Source organism: Erpetoichthys calabaricus, chromosome 5, assembly GCF_900747795.2.
Source record: "Erpetoichthys calabaricus chromosome 5, fErpCal1.3, whole genome shotgun sequence".
Taxonomy (NCBI): Eukaryota; Metazoa; Chordata; class Cladistia; order Polypteriformes; family Polypteridae; genus Erpetoichthys; species Erpetoichthys calabaricus.
Genome location: NC_041398.2, coordinates 144,420,399 through 144,443,166, shown reverse-complemented (window position 1 = coordinate 144,443,166; position 22,768 = coordinate 144,420,399). Strand labels below are relative to the sequence as shown.

General features: G+C 38.6%; 1 protein-coding gene and 1 long non-coding RNA gene across 3 annotated transcripts in view; both read right to left on the bottom strand.

Annotated features, from left to right (window-relative positions):
* The window catches only part of enpp6 (ectonucleotide pyrophosphatase/phosphodiesterase 6), a 126,107-nt gene that overhangs the window by 86,641 nt on the left and 16,698 nt on the right, over positions 1-22,768 (bottom strand). The gene's annotated exons all lie outside the window — the stretch shown is intronic.
* On the bottom strand, positions 7,715-22,327 carry LOC127527977 (uncharacterized). Its single transcript, XR_007935170.1, has 3 exons — positions 22,224-22,327; positions 8,038-8,088; positions 7,715-7,920 (listed from the first exon to the last, which is right to left on the bottom strand). It is a non-coding gene; the product is annotated as an uncharacterized LOC127527977 (long non-coding RNA).

The following is a 22,768-nucleotide window of genomic DNA, read 5'->3' as shown; positions in this document are numbered from 1 at the left end:
TATTGAACAAAAGAATCCCTGAAGCTTATGATTTTTTTCGTTGACACTGACCTCCTTAATTTTCCTGACATATACCAAGAAGCTTGTAGCTTCTTATCACTGTGCTAATAGCCCGCTTTTGTTTTGCAAATGCGTGGATTAGCCAAACGCAGTCTGCTACACCCCCCAGCCCCCATTCAGTCAGGTGAAGGCAGCACCCTGCTTCAATCCTTAAACCTGAAGTCTGTGTTGAAGTGTTTATCTGGCAATGCATTGTTAAGGAATTATATAGGTAACAAAATACATACATTTTATGTGTGTTCTGTATCTACAGCGATCTGTGTAAATATAGAATGACAGAGGAAATGTAAATCAAGAAATGCTGAACACACAGCTAAAACAGAAAATGCTTTCACATGTTATAGTAACAATGACATAATATTGACATGAAGTGGAGGATATGTGAAGACTGAAACCCAAATATCCAATAAACACTTTCATAAAAGGTGTAGCAAAACAACTACAGTATGCTTTTATCCAAGAATAAAACCAAAGAAAAAACAAATTGCTCAATTGACATGTTCAAATTTAGTTTTATTCAAGAATCCAACAATAAAACTGAATAAAAAAATCTATCAAATTCAGTTTTATTCAAGAATCCAAAAATAAAACTGAATAAAAAGGCATTCAAATGACATGTTGATGTGAATATCTGTGTGCGAGGAAAAGTAACATCCACCATAGACATTGCGGTGTTTGTTTGCCCAACTAGACACCAAGAAGAAATGATTGAGCTGTGCTTGTATGTCTGCTTTTATCCAAGTTCCATCTTTACAAGTACCATAAATTTACACAGGATATTACAGACTCACATCAAATGTATGTGTTTATTATATGATAATAATAATTGCATGAGATTGCAACCTGTTATCTCAAGGTTGCTAAGCAGTAGCCTTTCCACTGCATCATCTGAGACAGAACAGCATTACTGTGACAACTGGTTGAAAATGAAATGCGTAAACACACATGTATGAGAACTTCTTTTATTTTGTACCGACTAATAGTTGGGTTAGCCAACATGTCAATTGAGCAATGCCTTTTTCTTCAGTTCTATTCTTGAATAAAAGCATACTTATTTAAAAGTGGGATGTCAGCTCAGTGATAAGGAGGTACAAGGTTCTTGGCATATGTCAGGAAAATTTAAGGAGGTCCGGGCCAATGAAAAAAATCATAAACTTCAGCGATTCTAGTGTTAACTGTTTATAGACCTCCAAAGTACAGTATAATGCATCTTTTATTGAGGAATTTTCAGACTTAGTATCTATAATAGCAACGAACTATGACAGGTTAAACCAGTGTACCCAAAAGCAAGAGAACGTACTGCACTCATCTGATCTGAGTCAGCATGTCAGCCAGCCAACACATAAGGTAGAACATACTGTACGCTGGATTTAGTGATTTCAAAAGGATTAAAAGTTGACATGAGGCAGGTAGTGGTTATCAGTATTTTGGACCATTTTTGTATATTATTTAATGTAGACATTTTACAATATTTATATACCAACAATAGATATTTACAACTAACAATAAGTGTATTGTTAAAAAACATTATTTTGATACATCTACAGCCTCAATGTTTGCTAATATTCTAAACAATCAGTCAGATTGTAGTACTTAATAATACTAATAGTGAAAATAGTAAGGTGGAAATTTTTAATGCTAAGTAAGAGCTGCAGTAGACATAGTGACCCCTGAAAAGACAGCTAAGAAATCCTCCTGCACTATTATACATAGGAAAACTGAGAGTGTCTGATTTAAAGAGAACCTGCCGGAGAGCTGAGCGTAAATGGACAGAAACTCAGGGGTGGCGGATGATTTGTTTCAATCCTATTTTTGATTTATTTGTATGGAATGTTGTGTGATTTTAATAAAATCAATAAAATAAATAAAAAAAAGTAAATGAAGAGAAACTAAACTGATAGTCCACTGTGAAATATTGAAGGCAAAAATAACTGAATATAACAATGCAGTCTGCCTTGACAGGCAGTCCTATTTCTCTAAAATGATAAATGATAATGCTAATAATTCAGGAGTTTTATTTTCAGCTATTGATCGTCTTTTAAACCTAGTTAACTCAATGGAATGCCTCCTAAAAACTACTAGCACAACTTGTGAAGCTTTTGTCACATTTTTTAAACACAAAATAAATGATATTAAAAATAATATAATACAACCCCTCCAAGTTAATCTAATTGAATCCCAGAATGCCCTTTACAGTGAGTTGAATTCTTTCAATGGAATAGATTGACCTAAACTACATAAAATCATTTCTCAGTTAAAACCCTCCACCTGTGTTGTTGACCCAATAACATTTTTAAAGAGGTGTCAGATGTCCTTATTGATAGTGTATTTGACATAGTGATCTCATGATTAGAAATGGCTATCTAATTGTTAAACCCTTAATTAAAAAAGTAATCTCGACTCCTCTTTGACAGTTATGGAGCAATTTCTAACATGCCTTTCTTAAGTAAAATTCTAGAAATTAAAGACAAAGAGTAGATGACAAAGACAGCTGCTGTACAGGCTTTTAAATGTCGAAGCGCCGCACAAGATCCAGATCACGTGGCATGGCAGCAGCAGCAAGCCAGCAGCTGATCGAGCAAAGAGGACGTGAAAAAAAAAAACTGTATTTGTTTCCCACTGTATCACCATTTAAGGGGGGGTTTCGGAGGAACGACCGCGTCTCCTTGGGGTGTGTTCACTCCCCCTCTTTGCAACATGAGCGGCAGAGACGCGAAGTGCCTGGCACATAGCGCAGGCAAAGGGGGTTGGCGAGCGAAGCAAGCAGGGGGTAAGCCCCCTAGTAAGCATATAATATAAGCATTGAATTCTTGACAAATTTCAGTCAGGTTTTAGAACAAACCATAGTACATAAACCATGCTGGTTAAAGTAGTAAATGATTTGCAAATTAATGTGGACAGAGGCCATATATCTGTTCTTGTTCTCTTAGATTTGAGTGCAGCATTTGACACCACAGAGCACAGTATTCTTATAAATCGCCTTAGACAGTGATTGGGCCTCTCTGGCATTGTCTTAAATTGGTTTCAATATTACTTAACAGATAGAAATTACTTTGTTAGTAGTGGTAATTTAATTCTACTTCTGTTACACATAATATAGTATATGGTGTACCACAAGGATTAATTCAGGGTCCAAGCTCTTTACAAGCTACACGCTTCCATTAGGTCAGATGATCTCAATGCACAAGGTGAGCTGAAAGACCACAGCTATGCAGATGACACACAGCTTTATTTATCTATAGTGCCCAATGACCCAGGCACTCTTGGCTCTCTGATCCAATGTCTTATCAGTATCAGTGGATGAGTAAAAATTGTCTCAAATTAACCAAGAAAAAAACAGAAACCTTAGTGACTCTCAAACATCGATATAGCAAGGATATTAAAAATAAAATTGATCACTTAGGTTTAAAAATTAAGATGGAGGCAAAGAATTTAGGGGTAATCATCAACTCTGACTTAAACTTTAAATCACACATTCACCAGATTACCAAAGAACAGTTTATACTTTACACTCTGAATGCTCATGCACACACGTTATGGCTGCCACACGTTCCCAACGTTCATTTGAAACGTCCTCTGAGCATGTCCTCAGAAATTAATGCAACGCGCGGGCGAGTTGCAGTACCAGCAAAAAAATATGGCAAGCCATTTTAACATTTAATCTGTTTAATTTGATTTGTGCTTTCAAAACTTTGATATCATGAGTTTGAAATTTGATATCAGCACTTTGAAATTTGATATCAGACATAAAATTTGATATCACACTTTTTAAAGTCGATATCAAGCTTTTGAAATTTGATATCAACATTTAAAAATTTGATATTGTGCTTTTGAAAATTTATATCATATTTTTGAAATTTGATATCGTACTTTTGAAATTTGATATGACAACTGAAATGCAAATACAGTTAGGTCCATAAATATTTGGACAGAGACAATTTTTTTCTAATTTTGGTTCTGTACATTACAACAATGAATTTTAAATGAAACAACTCAGATGCAGTTGAAGTGCAGACTTTTAGCTTTAATTCAGTGGAGTGAACAAAACGATTGCATAAAAATGTGAGGCAACTAAAGCAAGGGATTTAAACACAATCCCTTCATTTCAGGGGATCAAAAGTAATTGGACAATTGACTCAAAGGCTATTTCATGGGCAGGTGTGGGCAAGTCCGTCATTATGTCATTATCAATGAAGCAGATAAAAGGTCTGGAGTTGATTTGAGGTGTGGTGCTTGCATGTGGAAGATTTTGCTGTGAACAGACAACATGCGGTCAAAGGAGCTCTCCATGCAGGTGAAAGAAGCCATCCTTAAGCTGCGAAAACAGAAAAAAACCCATCCAAGAAATTGCTACAATATTACGAGTGGCAAAATCTACAGTTTGGTACATCCTGAGAAAGAAAGCAAGCACTGGTGAACTCAGCAACGCAAAAAGACCTGGACGTCCACGGAAGACAACAGTGGTGGATGATCGCAGAATCATTTCCATGGTGAAGAGAAACCCCTTCACAACAGCCAACCAAGTGAACAACACTCTCCAGGGGGTAGGCGTATCGATATCCAAGTCTACCACAAAGAGAAGACTGCATGAAAGTAAATACAGAGGGTGCACTGCAAGGTGCAAGCCACTCATAAGCCTCAAGAATAGAAAGGCTAGATTGGACTTTGCTAAAGAACATCTAAAAAAGCCAGCACAGTTCTGGAAAAACATTCTTTGGACAGATGAAACCAAGATCAACCTCTACCAGAATGATGGCAAGAAAAAGTATGGAGAAGGTGTGGAACAGCTCATTATCCAAAGCAGACCACCTCATCTGTAAAACACGGTGGAGGCAGTGTGATGGCTTGGGCGTGCATGGCTGCCAGTGGCACTGGGACACTAGTGTTTATTGATGATGTGACACAGGACAGAAGCAGCCGAATGAATTCTGAGGTGTTCAGAGACATACTGTCTGCTCAAATCCAGCTAAATGCAGTCAAATTGTTTGGGCGGCGTTTCATGATACAGATGGACAAAACATACAGCCAAAGCAACCCAGGAGTTTATTAAAGCAAAAAAGTGGAAAATTCATGAATGGCCAAGTCAGTCACTTGATCTTAAACCAATTGAGCATGCATTTCACTTGCTGAAGACTAAACTTCAGACAGAAAGGCCCACAAACAAACAGCAACTGAAAATCGCTGCAGTAAAGGCCTGGCAGAGCATTAAAAAGGAGGAAACCCAGCATCTGGTGATGTCCGTGAGTTCAAGACTTCAGGCTGTCATTGCCAGCAAAGGGTTTTCAACCAAGTATTAGAAATGAACATTTTATTTCCAGTTATTTAATTTGTCCAATTACTTTTGGGCCCCTGAAATGAAGGGATTGTATTAAAAAAATGCTTTAGTTGCCTCATATTTTTATGCAATCGTTTTGTTCACCCCACTGAATTAAAGCTGAAAGTCTGCACTTTAACTGCATCTGAGTTGTTTCATTTAAAATTCATTGTGGTAATGTACAGAACCAAAATTAGAAAAAAGTTGTCTCTGTCCAAATATTTATGGACCTAACTGTATATATGAATTTTAAACTCTCATACCATATTTTGTCATTTTGATATCACGTTTGTAACATTTAATATCGTGCTTTTGAAATTTGATATCACACTTTTGAAATTTGATATCAAGTTTTTGAAATTTGATATCACGCTTTTGAAATTTGATATCAAGTTTTTAAAAATGGATATCAACATTGTAATGTTTGATGCTTCAGAAGCTCAATATCAAATTTTAAATGCTCGATATCAAATTTCAGAAGCTCGATATTAAATTTCAAATGCTCGATATCAAATTTCATAAAAAGACAAATGGATTAAATGTTAGTGACCTGCCATACTATGGAAACATTTAAGCTCCCTTTTTTAAAATTAAGTTTCAAAAGTGTGATATCAAATTTTAAAAACTCGATATCAAATTTTAAAAGCTTGATATCAAGTTTCAAAAGTGTGATATCAAATTTCAAAAGCGTGATATCAAATTTTAAAAAGTCGATATCAAATTTCAGCAACTTGATATCAAATTTCAAAAGCTTGATATCAAATTTAAAAGCAACGATATCAGCGCTGTAACTGCTGATATCATGTAAAACAGATTAAATGTTAAAACGGCCTGCCATAAAAAATCAGGGGAAACAGTGTGTTCAAGTTGGAACTTTACATAGAGTCTCTGTTTACTATCACCATGTGACAGCAAGCCGCTTTGCAGATCCTACAAGATCAATGTGCGTGCCTCAATCTTTGATGATTGGTTTGATGTGGTGAAGCAAAATGCTGACATACAAATGTATTTGTGGTGCTTTTATGTTCAAACGTCGCATATTCCCCTTTGTAATGACGTGATATATTTTAAAGGTCTCACATACCATCTTCTGTGCCACATCAGAATATAGGGCAGCATATTAGAGTCACAGAGAAAAAAAATTAGGGACACAGTGAAAAGGTCTATTTTGTGATTAAAGTGCAAATTTCAGCTTTAATCTCGAAATTTCAACTTTAATCTTGTAGTTCATTTTGTCATTAAAGTAGACCGTTGTAAACGTAATCTTAAAACTGACCCAGCTGTAAATCGCTACGTGTTTCTGGAGCTTCCTCCTACGCTGACAGCAGTGGCAAGGAGCAATTGCCACACAGAACATATTAAATGTAAGTAGTAGTACATACAGAAAGCAACTGTCAAAGGAGGTGTTAGATTGATTGATGACTTTAAGCCCCGCCCCCAAATATGAAAATATGAAAATATGATTTATGAAAATATGAAAATATAAAAATATGAAAATATAAAAAATATGAAAATAGGATTTATGAAAATATAAAAATATAATTTATGTAACTATAAAAATATGAACATTTATGAAACTATAAAAATATGAACTATACCCCGCCCCTGGTTGGGTTGGACCACCGTCATAATTGATCATCTCTAAACCACACCTTTTAGGGTGGGTCTTTCGTAAATCGGACACCTATCACGCCCCATTAACAATACTCACGCCCCCGAGGTACGCCTTTATCTCTCAATCCGCCTATAGGGTTAGGGGTGAGGCGTGTCTCTCACCCCCGACTGTGGGAGGAGACGAAAGAGTTCTTGTATAAAATTCTAGTCATTTAGTGAAAACGCCACGACACACACAAAAGCAAACAGAATGGACGGTCTTGTGAACGCTCCTAAGAAAGCAAACAGGGTGTCCAGAAGAACGTTACGGGAGTTACGGGAACCACGCTTCAGCTCAGGCTGGTACGATTCTAACTGTGCTTTGTGCCGGGTAGAGGTGAAAAGAAATGCTGAGGGACAGCTCACGATCGCTGTTTCCAAGAAGGAGCCTATCCTTCCCGAATATAACGAGGCCGGTCACGAAGAGGAGGAAGATAAAGAAAATGTGATAAAGGAGCGAGTGAGTGAAATTAATTTTTCTATAAAAGACTGGACTTTTTTTAAAGCTCTTATGCCAAATATTGATGAAGCTATTTACCAAGGGAAACTGTCTGACCAGATGAAAAGAATTAAAAGAAAATTGGAGGAGGAGTTTAGCATGTTGAATAATTCATGCTCGGAGGAGGAGGAAGAAAACTGGGAGGCAACCACCCCTAAGTGAGTGGGGATAAATACAGAGGTCTTTTTCACAGTCTACATTAACCTAAAAACCTATCGAGATGTCTTCAACTACTTACCCTACCGAAGCTGGTGCTAGCTGGTCCGGTCGTCTCCCTGTTCTCTCGGCCTCTGAGGTGGCAGAAGTCCTTGACATTTTGATGCGCTCCGAAGAACCAAGCTCCGGAGGTATGGAACATACGTCCGCCGCTGACTACCTGTTTTGGCCGGCTAACCTTCAAGCCAACACCGCTTACTCTACTCCCGACGAGATGATCGACACTAACCTACAGCCCCGCTACTCTACTGCAGACCAGATGCCGACAGACAACAATGTGTTTTGGCCAGCTAACCTTCAAGCCAACACCGCCTACTCTACTCCCGACGAGATGATCGACACTAACCTACAGCCCCGCTACTCGGCTGCAGACCAGATGCTGACAGACAACGATGTGTTTTGATCGGGTGACAACCAGCACACCGCCGGCTACGCTCCTGATCAGACCTGTTGGTCTATGGAACAGACGGCGCTCCGCGACGGCCTGTTTTGGCCCGACGACATCGTACCTAACTCCGGGTACTCTGCCCCTAACAACTCTCCTTCAGACCCACGAAGGTATTCACGACCTACTGTCTTTTATGAATTCGACAACCTTAAGCCTGCCCACGTAGACTCTTCTTTCCACAGCATTAAAACTGAATTTCGCAGAGCTCTCGGAAGGGACAAATCCAGCTGCAACATCTGTCAAAGTGGGCAGGCTTAAGGTTGTCGAATTCATAAAAGACAGTAGGTCGTGAATACCTTCGTAATATCCGCATGGAATGTAGTAATGTTTTTTTACCCCTGGAGCTGAAACGTAGAATTCGTTATCCGGTTTGTCTATGGTATTCCACGTATGTGGGTACTGAATTTCGGCTAGACCGACTTCCCAAGAACCTTCTAATTCTATGGGTTTAGCAAGCTTGGTTGTGAAATTGGAAATTGTGTTGTTAGGGAAAATGTCTGAGGAAGCGTTGCTCGGTAGAGTCACAAAAAAACTTTTGCGCTCCATGGTATACCGCTAGAGAATGAAGAGTCGATTAGGAGCGTTCTGGATTTTATTGAACATCTTGGGCTTGGCTCTCCGGTATCCAGCTGTTAAATTTTTCTGGCCAGCCGAGCCATTTGACTAAAATGAGTCGTTTTTTATTCTTAACTTTCCTAGCCAGTATTTTTTCAATCCTGTAAACGTCTGTGGATCCGACTTTAATTTTCTGTAATTAAGGGTCGTAAAAGGATCCTACAATCTCTTCACCATCGTAGTCTTTCAGTTTGTACACCGCCGGTTCCCTAGGTACAAGTTCAGATACGGTAAAGATTTCATCTGAAAATGTTTGCTCATAACCTTTCTCAAAAGGATGTCTGCTTTTAGACACCCTAACTGTGTCTCCTACTTTGAACTTAAACAGCGGCGGACCCGGGGGGCTGGCTACGCCGTATAAGTTTTTGAAAATTTTCCAGGAATTTAACGTGTTAACATCGGAAGGAGCCATTTTTATGCTTCGATGATAACTTTTGTTGTAAGAGTATACTAGATCCAGCAATTTATCGATGTAGGCTCTCGTGTTATAAGCGCTGAAATATTTCCACATTTTAGATTTTAGTGTGCGGTTAAATCTCTCCACCACAGAGGCCTTTAATTCGTTTCCTGTGGTGAAATGTTTTATTCCGATCTTCTTTAACAGTTTTTGAAAATCTCGGTTGAAAAACTCTTTGCCCTTATCGGTCTGGAGCTTCTTTGGAGTTCGACCGGCACACAGAATGTCTTGGAAGGCTCTTGTCACTTCCTTACCTGTTTTGTTCTTCAGGGGTCATACCCACGCGTACTTAGAAAGTACGTCAATACAGGTTAACAAATATTTAAAACCCAGATTATGCTCGGACACATTTGTCATGTCCGCTAAATCCATCTGCCATTGCGAGTCTATATTGGATACATAAACCTTATTTCTCCTAAAATGCCTTCTAGCGGGTTTGTGAATTGTATAAGCATATTGACCGGATAACCAATCCGACACCTGTTGTTCATTACTTTTCTGACCCGAAACCTCAAGAGCTCTTTTCAAAGAGTCTTTTCCCCCAAAGCTACCAGGATTTGCCGGGTTATAATAAACTTTTTTCAAGTAACCCTCCATCGCCGACGGTGAAAGAAAAATGTCAATGGTTTAAAAATCAAATGAGTCTTTATTGTTAATTTTCAAAACAACATTGTTTAAATTTCAAAACAGCATGATTAAAAACATTATTAAAATTTCAAAACGGCAGTATTAAAAAACATGATTAAAACATTTCATAGAACAGGAACATTGAGTTCAGACATTTCGTCTGATTTTTCTAAGTCGTACTCCCCGTAAAACCCCAAAGGTGCATCGGTCGTGTTCGGTTCAGAAAAATGTCTTTTAGAAAAGGCATCGGCTATTTCACATATTTTCGAGTAAGAGGGATCGTCCATGTTGTGAAAGGCTTGTACAATGGCTTCGCTAATAGAATGTTCTTTTTCCAGTTCATCGACGGCATTTTGCACAAATGAATGAACCTTGTGAAAAGGCGGAAAGATGTTGAAGCAACCCAGAGTCTTTATGACCAGGCTCCTGAGCCAAGGTTTGCGGAAAACAGTCAGATCCTCTTGAAAGCGGCCAACCCGATAAACAGAGTCAGGCTCAAACAGACACGTATGCTGCGTCTGGCTGGGGTGATCTATGAAACAGCCATGACAGGTGCTTTTTAGGTCCTGGTCGACTATTATGTCCAGCAGAGCCGCAATCAAACTCTTGACCAGTTTCAGAGTCTTTCGAAGTGTTTGACCCAGGGGCCCGTCAGTTTGCTCAATGTCCATACTCTCATAATCAGCATACCGGGACGATGGCTTCCATGCGGACAGAGCATCTACCAGGTCGTCCATGGCCTCTTCTTGCCGCATGGCCTGCACGGCTATCTCCTCAGCGCCCGTTAGGCTCCCCCGAGCCCGGACAAAATGGTCAGGTACAGCACGGTTCTCCAGGAGACTGTTCAGCCAATACATATCATCAGGGGCGGGTAACTGAGGTTCGGGCCAATAGATATGGTCGTTTGAGGGCATCAGAAGATCCGGCCAAGATGGTGGGTCTGAAGGAGAGTTGTTAGGGGCAGAGTACCCGGAGTTAGGTACGATGTCGTCGGGCCAAAACAGGCTGTCGCGGAGCGCCGTCTGTTCCATAGACCAACAGATCTGATCAGGAGCGTAGCCGGCGGGGTGCTGGTTGTCACCCGACCAAAACACATCGTTGTCTGTCAGCATCTGGTCTGCAGCCGAGTAGCGGGGCTGTAGGTTAGTGTCGATCATCTCGTCAGGAGTAGAGTAGGCGGTGTTGGCTTGAAGGTTAGCCGGCCAAAACACATTGTTGTCTGTCGGCATCTGGTCTGCAGCAGAGTAGCGGGGCTGTAGGTTAGTGTCGATCATCTCGTCGGGAGTAGAGTAAGCGGTGTTGGCTTGAAGGTTAGCCGGCCAAAACAGGTAGTCAGTGGCGGACGTATGTTCCATACCTCCGGAGCTTGGTTCTTCGGAGCGCATCAAAATGTCGAGGACTTCTGCCACCTCAGAGGCCGAGAAAACAGGGAGACGACCGGACCAGCTAGCACCAGCTTCGGTAGGGTAAGTAGTTGAAGACATCTCGATAGGTTTTTAGGTTAATGTAGACTGTGGAAAAGACCTCTGTATTTATCCCCACTCAATTAGGGGTGGTTGCCTCCCAGTTTTCTTCCTCCTCCTCCGAGCATGAATTATTCAACATGCTAAACTCCTCCTCCAATTTTCTTTTAATTCTTTTCATCTGGTCAGACAGTTTCCCTTGGTAAATAGCTTCATCAATATTTGGCATAAGAGCTTTAAAAAAAGTCCAGTCTTTTATAGAAAAATTAATTTCAGTCACTCGCTCCTTTATCACATTTTCTTTATCTTCCTCCTCTTCGTGACCGGCCTCGTTATATTCGGGAAGGATAGGCTCCTTCTTGGAAACAGCGATCGTGAGCTGTCCCTCAGCATTTCTTTTCACCTCTACCCGGCACAAAGCACAGTTAGAATCGTACCAGCCTGAGCTGAAGCGTGGTTCCCGTAACTCCCGTAACGTTCTTCTGGACACCCTGTTTGCTTTCTTAGGAGCGTTCACAAGACCGTCCATTCTGTTTGCTTTTGTGTGTGTCGTGGCGTTTTCACTAAATGACTAGAATTTTATACAAGAACTCTTTCGTCTCCTCCCACAGTCGGGGGTGAGAGACACGCCTCACCCCTAACCCTATAGGCGGATTGAGAGATAAAGGCGTACCTCGGGGGCGTGAGTATTGTTAATGGGGCGTGATAGGTGTCCGGTTTACGAAAGACCCACCCTAAAAGGTGTGGTTTAGAGATGATCAATTATGACGGTGGTCCAACCCCACCAGGAGTGGGGTATAGTTCATATTTTTATAGTTTCATAAATTTTCATATTTTTATAGTTACATAAATTATATTTTTATATTTTCATAAATCCTATTTTCATATTTTTTATATTTTCATATTTTTATATTTTCATATTTTCATAAATCATATTTTCATATTTTCATATTTGGGGGCGGGGCTTAAAGTCATCAATCAATCTAACACCTCCTTTGACAGTTGCTTTCTGTATGTACTACTCTTCAGTCACTAGAGCCAATTAAAAAGATGTGCATGGTATTGTACATGATTGTGTGACCTGCAGCTAAGGAAAGCCTGATCAGGGTTTGCCTTTGCAGCTACTCTCGTTGATTTGTCCCTGAGAGGCCCTATCTATGAATTTTATTACAAATTTTCCTAATTCTGAAGGAAGTACTGTCCGAATAATGAATAGATTTTCTAATGTGTTAATTTCATGCCATTATGGAAACCTTGCATGCAAACCTGCTGAAATCTTTATTAGAGAAGTTTTTTTGTTTGCATGGGTCTCATTCTTCATTGATATTGGATCATAAACCCCAGTTTGTTTGAGAAAATAAAAACAGAAGTACAGTAGTGTGGCATTTGGCAGCCTCATTGACCCATACAGCTAAAAGCCTCTAGGCTCAAAACTCCATCCCATACTGCCATAACAATCCACCCATAACCACATGGATAACCCCAACTGAAATTACCTACCTGCATTTTACTAAAAACACAAAATGATTAAATTGAGAATGTGTAGGTAAGTCAAGGACTATATAAAGTCTGATTGACTATCACTAAGGACAGCATTTAACAAGTGGACAAAATAAAATAAATTACTAATCATAGTAATGTGATTGAGCTCCCAATAGTCACCAAACAGTGGCTATGCAGCTACCCACGTTTCTTAGCAAAGAACCACAAGAAGAAACACATTATAGAAAGAATGTTTCTGGGAGTGAACAGAAAAACAATCATCTGTAAAGAACATGTGTTGGAATGGATTTAGAAGAACCACAGAAAAGTCAGACCTAATGAAGATGTGGACTGAAAAAGTAATATCCAAACAGAGTTGGTAACATTTTTCTGAGCAGTAGTGACAAACAAACTTGAAGGTTAAACTCTCAGCAAAAAGTTTAAAGGGATAAAATGTAAGAATAAAACTTAAACTGGTAAAATGGTATTCCAAGGTGAAGTGAACTGAAGGTGCCATTATTGTGTCAATAAAGAAAATTTCAGCAGATTTTCATATTTTTCATATTTTTTAGGAGTTTAAAAAAGTTATGACCAAGATTTTACTGATTCATATTTTACCTATGTTTATTTTAAAAAGTAGTGTTTCTTAGTAAGCTACACACATAATTTGCATCATTACATCTGTAAATGGGTCTGACATCAAAAGAATGTCTAATCAGATTAGTGAAATTCTTTCTTTTTTTTGTACCAATCAGACTGCTTTGCCAATTAAAAACCCAAGAATAGCATGCTTTTTCATTAAAATCCCCAAAATGATTTGCAGGTTAGGTTAACTGACAACTCTAAAATGGCCCCAGAGTGAGTGAGTGTGTGAGTGTGTGTGTGTGTTTGTTTCTGTGTACACTGAAGTGAATTAAAAGTAAGAAAATTAAATATAAGACACGTGCAAATCAATGACAAGATATGCAAATCATTAACTGCAGTTTCTGTCTACTTAATAACTACAAGATTTTCACATATTAAGCAAGATGTTTGCATAAATGCAGCAATTATTATATTAGATAGTGACAGGAAAGAGCTAATTAAAAAGGCTGACAAGAGTACATACAGCATAACAATAAGTAATAAAGAACAATTACTTAATTGATGTTTCAACAACATTTCAAAATAAATACAAGAGGAAAATCCTAACAAGCCAGGTCAGAAAAAACATATTCAGCTTGTTAGATTTCCTGCAATTGTGTGTATAAATCCTGCTGTTGTTTCTGGTTTAGTACAATATAGGAACTGGTTAGTAGCAACATATTTAAGATGGGAATCCTCTTCCCACTCTTACCCTCCAAGGACTGAATTGAGTAATGAGGCTGCATTACAAATTGGTAATGGGTAAGAAAACCAATGCAGGTGAAAGTGAGGAGTTCAGGGAGTATTTGAGATGGCAGTGTAGGATGGCATACATTTTTATTTTGGTGGTGTGCTTCATAATAACATATTGCAGGCAAATGGAAATACTGTATATTTACTGTATTATTTAATACAATTTCTATGCTCAAAAGTATTAACACTCTGCAGTATCCTGGCCATCACATTCTGATTAAAATGTTATTATTTTTTAGTTGTCACAGTAATGCAGCTTAAAAGGTTTGTGTGTGTGTTTGATGTTTGTATTGTATAATTATCATTAATCTGATAAGATTTACAAGTAAACATTTTATTTTACAATGTACACATGGCAGTAAATTTGAACTTTAATTATTTTGGTTTAAATAGAGAATTACGGTCTAACTCTTTTTATGCTCTTGTTTCTTGTTGTTGAAAACAATTACACAACGGTATTATAAGGAAAACAATATTGTACTCATGCCAGTCAGCGGCCAATCAATTTTTATGTATCTGAGTTATAAAGATTTATTGTATGTTGCCAAATGCCTAAAATTCATATTTGTTTAACAGTTTCCTGGTTTCATATTTATGTAAGAGACTATCCACAAGTTTGATGTAACCATTAAGGAATAACAACAGACTGCTACTGCTACTGCCTGAAACGTTCAGGCACTCAAGCTGAATTTTCTGCTCTACCGTTGCAGTTTGAAATTTGAAATTGATATGTCAGTTGAACTCTCTTATGGATAATTTGTTTTCCTCTCAGAAGTGTCATCTCTAAGGTGTCAGATACTACATCTTTTACTATGTACTGATGTCACAGTGTTACTTCTGTTACAGTTTTTCCCAAATTTATGTATGCCACCAAATGTACCTCTGTAGTTAACTTGTATGTGTGTAAATAGGAGACTGCACCTTAAAATGGTTTCCGCAGTAACCGTAATGAAAGTTATTTGCAGTATTAGTTAAGCTCTAAGGCAGGTCTTTAAAATTCTATTATTTTGATTTAAATAAAAGCTTAACAGTTCTTTTATTTATTTTTTTTAATTTTCAAATCTGCACAGCATCCAGGTTAATTTTCTTCCAAGGTTCTAGTTTAATAGAGTGAACTCAATCTATCTAAATCCAGTATCATAAAGATTGTTCTGGGCTTGCTCTACTCTCAGGTGACAATAAAAAAAATTAGAAAATATAGGACGTTAGTACTCAAACGTTACATTTATAATCATTATTTGAAAATATATTGTTATATGATAACTTTGCAATTAGTGTTAAACTATTTGAAGACATCTTTATGAAGTAATTTTCTGTGTTCAGTAAAAACTGTATACACTTTTATAGTTATTAATAGTGTGTACAGTATATTGTAACTCATACATTACACTTTGATATGAGATTTATTGTTCTTGCTGTACTCTCATAGTAAAGTTGTGGTGATAAAGTTCATACCCTTTCACAAACTAACAATGCCCAGAGTATATTCACAATAGCATGCTCTATTGTAATGTCCCTGGTTTGTCTCATCTGGGTCGTAATTGGCTTCGCCACTCTAGTTAACAGCTACACAACAGAGCTTTGTAATAAGTGTGTATATACCCTATTGTTCATATACAGAATGCATGTCACTTTGTTAATAGGCGTATTTATACCACAGTATCTTTTCTGTTTGTATTTTCTGAGTGCAATTGTAATATTGAGGTTTCATTTTTTAATTCAGATTAGTTTTCTTGAGGGTGTAGATAACCAGTCAATACAGTCAATAATTATTGATAAAGACATACTTGCTTTGCAAATAACACATAAATTCTGTTTTATCATTACTTAATATAACAAGCAAGAAATGTAATACAATCCATCTCAATGAAGAGGCTTTTTCATGAAAAAATTACATGTGAAGAATTTTTTTTTCATAAACTTTTATTTAAGTTCAGCTTGCTATTGAAAAGCATCAGTCCAGTTACAGAATTTCCTCGTTATGCAGTAATTTCTGGAAAATAGGTGTTAAAGGAACTCTACAAAACACTCCACTTATATATGTTACTTAGCCCACGTGATCTGTATTGATGGACAAGAAGAATTTTTAATCTCATGTTTTCATGCAGAATAAAGAGAAAAAAGTTTATAATGTAATAGAAGCTAATAGTGACCTATGCTGTGCAATGGTAAAAAATGTGAAAAAGGTGCATGGAAAAACTCAACTTTACTTATGACTCATATCACATTACTAATGTTGATTAATCTACATGGCAGATGTACATTAATATGCTCAAAATTATTATGTATTAATTGAAGACAGGACTCTTGAATGAGGGGAAGAGGTAGATCCTCATCTCAAAATGTCAATCGAATGTGGCTTTAGGTTCTTGTTTATGATGTACACTGATTTTTTTCGGAAATTTCCATTTAGCAATATTTTAACAAAAAGCATGTGTTTTGCACATTTTGAACATATGACTGCATAGCTGACATGTGAATTATGTGATACAAGTAAAATGAGATTTTTTTTTTTTAATTTATTGACGTTTTGCTGTTGTATTGCATTGATCACTGTTAGCCTGGATTATATCATAATATTTTTTTACATTTCTCCATCCTGCATGAAAACATGAGATTAAATTTTTTTCTTAACCATCACTACATGCTACATGGGGTAAGACACATATAAAACATATAATTTTTTAAGTAGAGTATTCCTTTAAGTGCTCATATACATCATATTTAACTTTCCTGACAATCTGGCCTAGTTGATTTATTTGATTTAACTTAATTTAAATTTAGCAATTTCTCTCTCTCTCTCTCTCGCTTTGTATAATCTTAAAATCATTGAGTATTTGCTTAACATACCATTTATCTTTTGGGACGTAGGGCTATTTTACCCTTTTTAGCACTATACCTATTTTGCTGTAATAATTTTAACTTAATAATACTTTGTACATTTCAAAGTGACTGTTTAAGGCGTCAATTTGCATATATGTATATGTACTGTATATGGTAAACAAAGATCTTTAGGTATATCTGAGGTTAAGTTCAAATTTATTAACATGTACATTGTACATTGAAAGGCTTGCATGTCTCCCATTGAATAGTGACAATAATAAATCTGCCAATATGCACAAAAGCAATTAAGTGTAAGATCTTGACAAGCCACCATCATTTCTATTCTAGTACAGAGGCAGAAGAGCCCTACATTTTTGTACCTCCCTGTCATCCTACACGAAGGCTGATGTAGAATGATCACTTACATTACATTGTCTGTTGCTGTATACCTTTAAAAGTGTTGACTATGATGATTTTAAACTATTACTTTAAATTAGTAAAAATTTTAAAATAAGTAATCTGGCAATCTTTCACTTATACTTGTCCTTAGTATTAAACATGTGTGGGTTTGGAATTAGGTCAAGTTGGATTGCAGAACCAACTGGCTTTTGTTTTGGGACTGCACTTTAGGTGCAGCTTTATTGTTGTGGGCACTAGTTGAGTGTGATTCATTGAAAAGAGAACCATGCAGGATTCTAGCTAAGAGACTGACAGTTTCCCACTCACATATTGTGCTTTTTAAGCCTTAAGACAGGGGTGGTGAACTCCAGGCCTGGAGTGCCACAGTGGCTACAGGTTTTCATTCTAACCCTGTTCCTAATCAGTGACCAGTTTTCACTGCTAATTAACTTTTTCCCCATCACTTTAATAGCCCTGTTAGAAGAGTTCAGCCCTCTGAACTGATTCCTTACTTCATTAAATGGCAGCCAAGCAGAAATGAGATGCGAAACGAGCTAACAGATGACCAGCTAAACCGGGTCTTCTTGCTATTAATTAAACCCATTATTTAATTCCGTGGCTTGTTGCTGCTCTCGTTCTGCCACAGCACATATTTCGAAAACTGTTGTTTTTCTGTTCTTTCTAAGAGCACCGTCAAAATGTTTTGGTGACCTGAGAGATCGACCTTACCAAGACCATCGCCTCTCTTTAATTTCAGATATTGTGTGGTGGCTTGTTTTGTGTCTCATGATTGTTTGGCTGCTAATTAAAGAAAAAGAAACAACTATGGGGCCTGAGTCAAGTTAATTAAAAGAAGTAATCAGCAGCAAAAACTGGTCACTAATTAAGAAGATGGTTAAGATGGTAAGAATGAAAACCTGCAGCCACTGCGGCACTCGAGGCCTGGAGTTCGCCTCCCCTGCTTTAGGCCTTTTTTGATAGTAATTAATCCTAAAATCATAACACCTGGCTGTGAAAATGGCACATGTTGATTCATGTAGCAGCCATTCAAAGGGCTGTTTGTATCTTACTGATATTTTTTTACCCAATCAGAAAATGGAATACTCAGCCATATAGATGCAAGAAGCTTATAGTGAGCCTGAGGTGGTGCCAGTCAGCATGCCTGTGTCAGTGCCATGTTTTGGGTCTATGCTTGCTCAGAGTGAAAGTATAAAATCACTTCAAGCAGTAGATCCAAAGGTATTTTTGTCAGACAATAAAGAGCAGAAACAATCTTCTTTGCCTACATCGTTTCCTTGTCAGTCTCTTCAATCTAGTACACAGGTTATATGTAAGTTGTTTGTGTGTTAGTTTATATGTCTTTATTTACTTTCTTACTTTTTGCATGTAATTTTCATTTTGTGAGTATAAATAATTTATAAAGCTGTGCTATATGGATAAACAGCTGTACCAGAGAAGGGTTACGATTGATATATTATGGAAATCTCTATGTATATTCTAATCTAACAGTAAAGGAGAGTGTGACAGGAGGTGGGCATCCTCTGACTGGGCATAAAAGGGTAGCATGGATACACAGTAACTTTTTAAGTTTTTGTCTGTTTGCTTACAATTTTACAAATGTACAGTATATTATATAGTGCTATTCATTACTGACATTACTGTAAAGCTATAGTTATATTGAATCAGAAAAGAATGAACAAATGTTTTGAAGGGAGCTATGCATTGTCAAAGATGAGACAGAATAGTCGATAAAAGGTTTGGGGCAGCCACCCGTATAATTTTTCCTGGCTGCAAAAGAGTTGAGTATAGAGTATATATGTGTACAGATTTGAGACCAAAACAGAACTGTCTTGTTGAGGCAAAGATAGTGGTTTTAAAGCAGAGGATAGGAAGTGATGTCATCAGGGCCAGAAACGGAAGTGATGTCAGAGGGACCAGGCAGAATTTCTGTAATCGGTCTGCAGTGGAAAGAGAGAAAGGGTCAGTACGCTCCACCACCCCCTGGTCATACTTTGCCTTCACTGAGTTGACACTGCAAACACCTTTCCAGGTCTAGCTCTCAACTTTGAGACTTTCCCTCCACGGCTGCACCATAATGCCCCTAAAATCTGTTTCATCTTTTGCCTGCACATTTTCACCACTAACTCTGTTTCACATGGCTTACCTGGGCTCAGTAGCAGCTCAATTTGCCACACTTTTTCCCAGCTCCATGAACCAGTAGCTCTGCCAGCATCTACACACCAAGGCCTGTGGATCTTAGCACATGGAGAAGTGATGGTGGAGCTGCAGAGGTAGCAATCTCTCAGATGTCTCCTACTCAGATGTTCCCCCTAATGCTGCAATGGGCATTAAAGTCAACACTCCGCAGCAACTTTTCTGAAGAGCCAAAGAAGACTGTTACAGGGTGTTGCCGAGTTAGATGGTTGGTCTTCTTTTTGTCCCACTCCTGACACCACAGTGCAACGAGTATCAGAATTAATTGTTGCACTTTACATAGCTCTTTTAAGTGGCTTGCTGTTGTTAATAGGACCATACAGCACTGCAGTCTTATCGTTTTCAAAGGCTGGTGACAGAATACCAGCTCATACAATGGGTAACTCATCATGGACTGATGCAGCTTGTCAGCGCTATTACAGATTGATCTTTTGATGTGATAAAGTAACTAAGTAAGAGGTGCAGTGACTGATTTTATGACATATCACATAATAAAGTGACTTGTGAATAAACTGGAATAAGAACTCATTATCTAAGATAGGGTAGGGTGGAGGATCATTGGGGGCTGTGTTATGTTGAGGAGACTGACAGCCTGAGGGAAAAAAGCTATCATATAACCTCAAAGATCTGGCTCTGACTCTAATAAATTTTTCCAGATGGTAAAAGGATGAAGAATCCATGAATGGGGTTAGAAGGGTCCAGCACAATGCAGCAATAATATAACAACATCAACATTTATTTATATAGCACATTTTCATACAACAATTTAGCTCAAAGTGCTTTACAAAATGACAAAAGGAACTTACAAGAAAAAAAAAACAATTAAGATTAGGTAATAATATTAAAGAATAAGTAAGAATAAAAAAGGTAAGATCATATGGCCGAAAGGGCAGAAAAACACTCCAGTTGTTGAGAAAACGTTTGGCTTCCCTGTGTTGTGAACTCGCCTGAAACATTCATTAAATTCCAAGGACACCTTGCCACAATATCTCTGAAAAAGATGGATGTTTAATGATTACATCCATCAATCCAGGGATGCGCCCATTCCAGCATGCATCGGGTGCAAGGCAGAAACAATCCCTGGATGGGACATCAGCTCATTGCAAGATGAACACAAGTACACACCTACACTGGCATTATTTTAGCATCACCAAATCCCCAAGGGAACACCAGGGACATGACTCCCTGAGAGGCAGCAGCGCTACCGTTCTTCTACTGAGCCATCCCCACATGTATAATTATTAACAGTATTCATTATTTAAATTAACGATTTATCTGTAAAATGCAATATACATACTTTAATGAATTTCATCATGAAATTTTGGTATCAAGTATAAATCTAAGGATTCTAAATGTGCAGAGAGCTGGAATATCATACATTAGTAGTACATACAGAAAGCAACTGTCAAAGGAGGTGTTAGATTGATTGATGACTTTAAGCCCCGCCCCCAAATATGAAAATATGAAAATATAAAAAAATATGAAAATAGGATTTATGAAAATATGAAAATATAAAAATATAATTTATGTAAATATAAAAATATGAAAATTTATGAAAGTATAAAAATATGAACTATACCCCACCCCTTGGGGGTTGGACCACCGTCATAATTGATCATCTCTAAACCACACCTTTTAGGGTGGGTCTTTCGTAAATCGGACACCTATCACGCCCCATTAACAATACTCACGCCCCCGAGGTACGCCTTTATCTCTCAATCCGCCTATAGGGTTAGGGGTGAGGCGTGTCTCTCACCCCCGACTGTGGGAGGAGACGAAAGAGTTCTTGTATAAAATTCTAGTCATTTAGTGAAAATGCCACGACACACACAAAAGCAAACAGAATGGATGGTCTTGTGAACGCTCCTAAGAAAGCAAACAGGGTGTCCAGAAGAATGTTACGGGAGTTACGGGAACCACGCTTCAGCTCAGGCTGGTACGATTCTAACTGTGCTTTGTGCCGGGTAGAGGTGAAAAGAAATGCTGAGGGACAGCTCACGATCGCTGTTTCCAAGAAGGAGCCTATCCTTCCCGAATATAACGAGGCCGGTCACGAAGAGGAGGAAGATAAAGAAAATGTGATAAAGGAGCGAGTGAGTGAAATTAATTTTTCTATAAAAGACTGGACTTTTTTTAAAGCTCTTATGCCAAATATTGATGAAGCTATTTACCAAGGGAAACTGTCTGACCAGATGAAAAGAATTAAAAGACAATTGGAGGAGGAGTTTAGCATGTTGAATAATTCATGCTCAGAGGAGAAGGAAGAAAACTGGGAGGCAACCACCCCTAAGTGAGTGGGGATAAATACAGAGGTCTTTTCCACAGCCTACATTAACCTAAAAACCTATCGAGATGTCTTCAACTACTTACCCTACCGAAGCTGGTGCTAGCTGGTCCGGTCGTCTCCCTGTTCTCTCGGCCTCTGAGGTGGCAGAAGTCCTCGACATTTTGATGCGCTCCGAAGAACCAAGCTCCGGAGGAATGGAACATACGTCCGCCGCTGACTACCTGTTTGGCCGGCTAACCTTCAAGCCAACAACGCTTACTCTACTCCCGATGAGATGATCGACACTAACCTACAGCCCCGCTACTCTGCTGCAGACCAGATGCTGACAGACAACGATGTGTTTTGGTCGGGTGACAACCAGCACCCTGCCGGCTATGCTCCTGATCAGACCTGTTGGTCTATGGAACAGACGGTGCTCCGCGACGGCCTGTTTTGGCCCGACGACATCGTACCTAACTCCGGGTACTCTGCCCCTAACAACTCTCCTTCAGACCCACCGTCTTGGCCGGATCTTCTGATGCCCTCAAACGACCATATCTATTGGCCCGAACCTCAGTTACCCGCCCCTGATGATATGTATTGGCTGGACAGTCTCCTGGAGAACCGTACAGTACCTGACCTTTTTGTCCCTGCTGAGGATGCTCGGGGGAGCCTAACGGGCGCTGAGGAGATAGCCGTGCAGGCCATGCGGCAAGAAGAGGCCATGGACGACCTGGTAGATGCTCTGTCCGCATGGAAGCCATCGTCCCGGGATGCTGATTATGAGAGTATGGACATTGAGCAAACTGACGGGCCCCTGGGTCAAACACTTCGAAAGACTCTGAAACTGGTCAA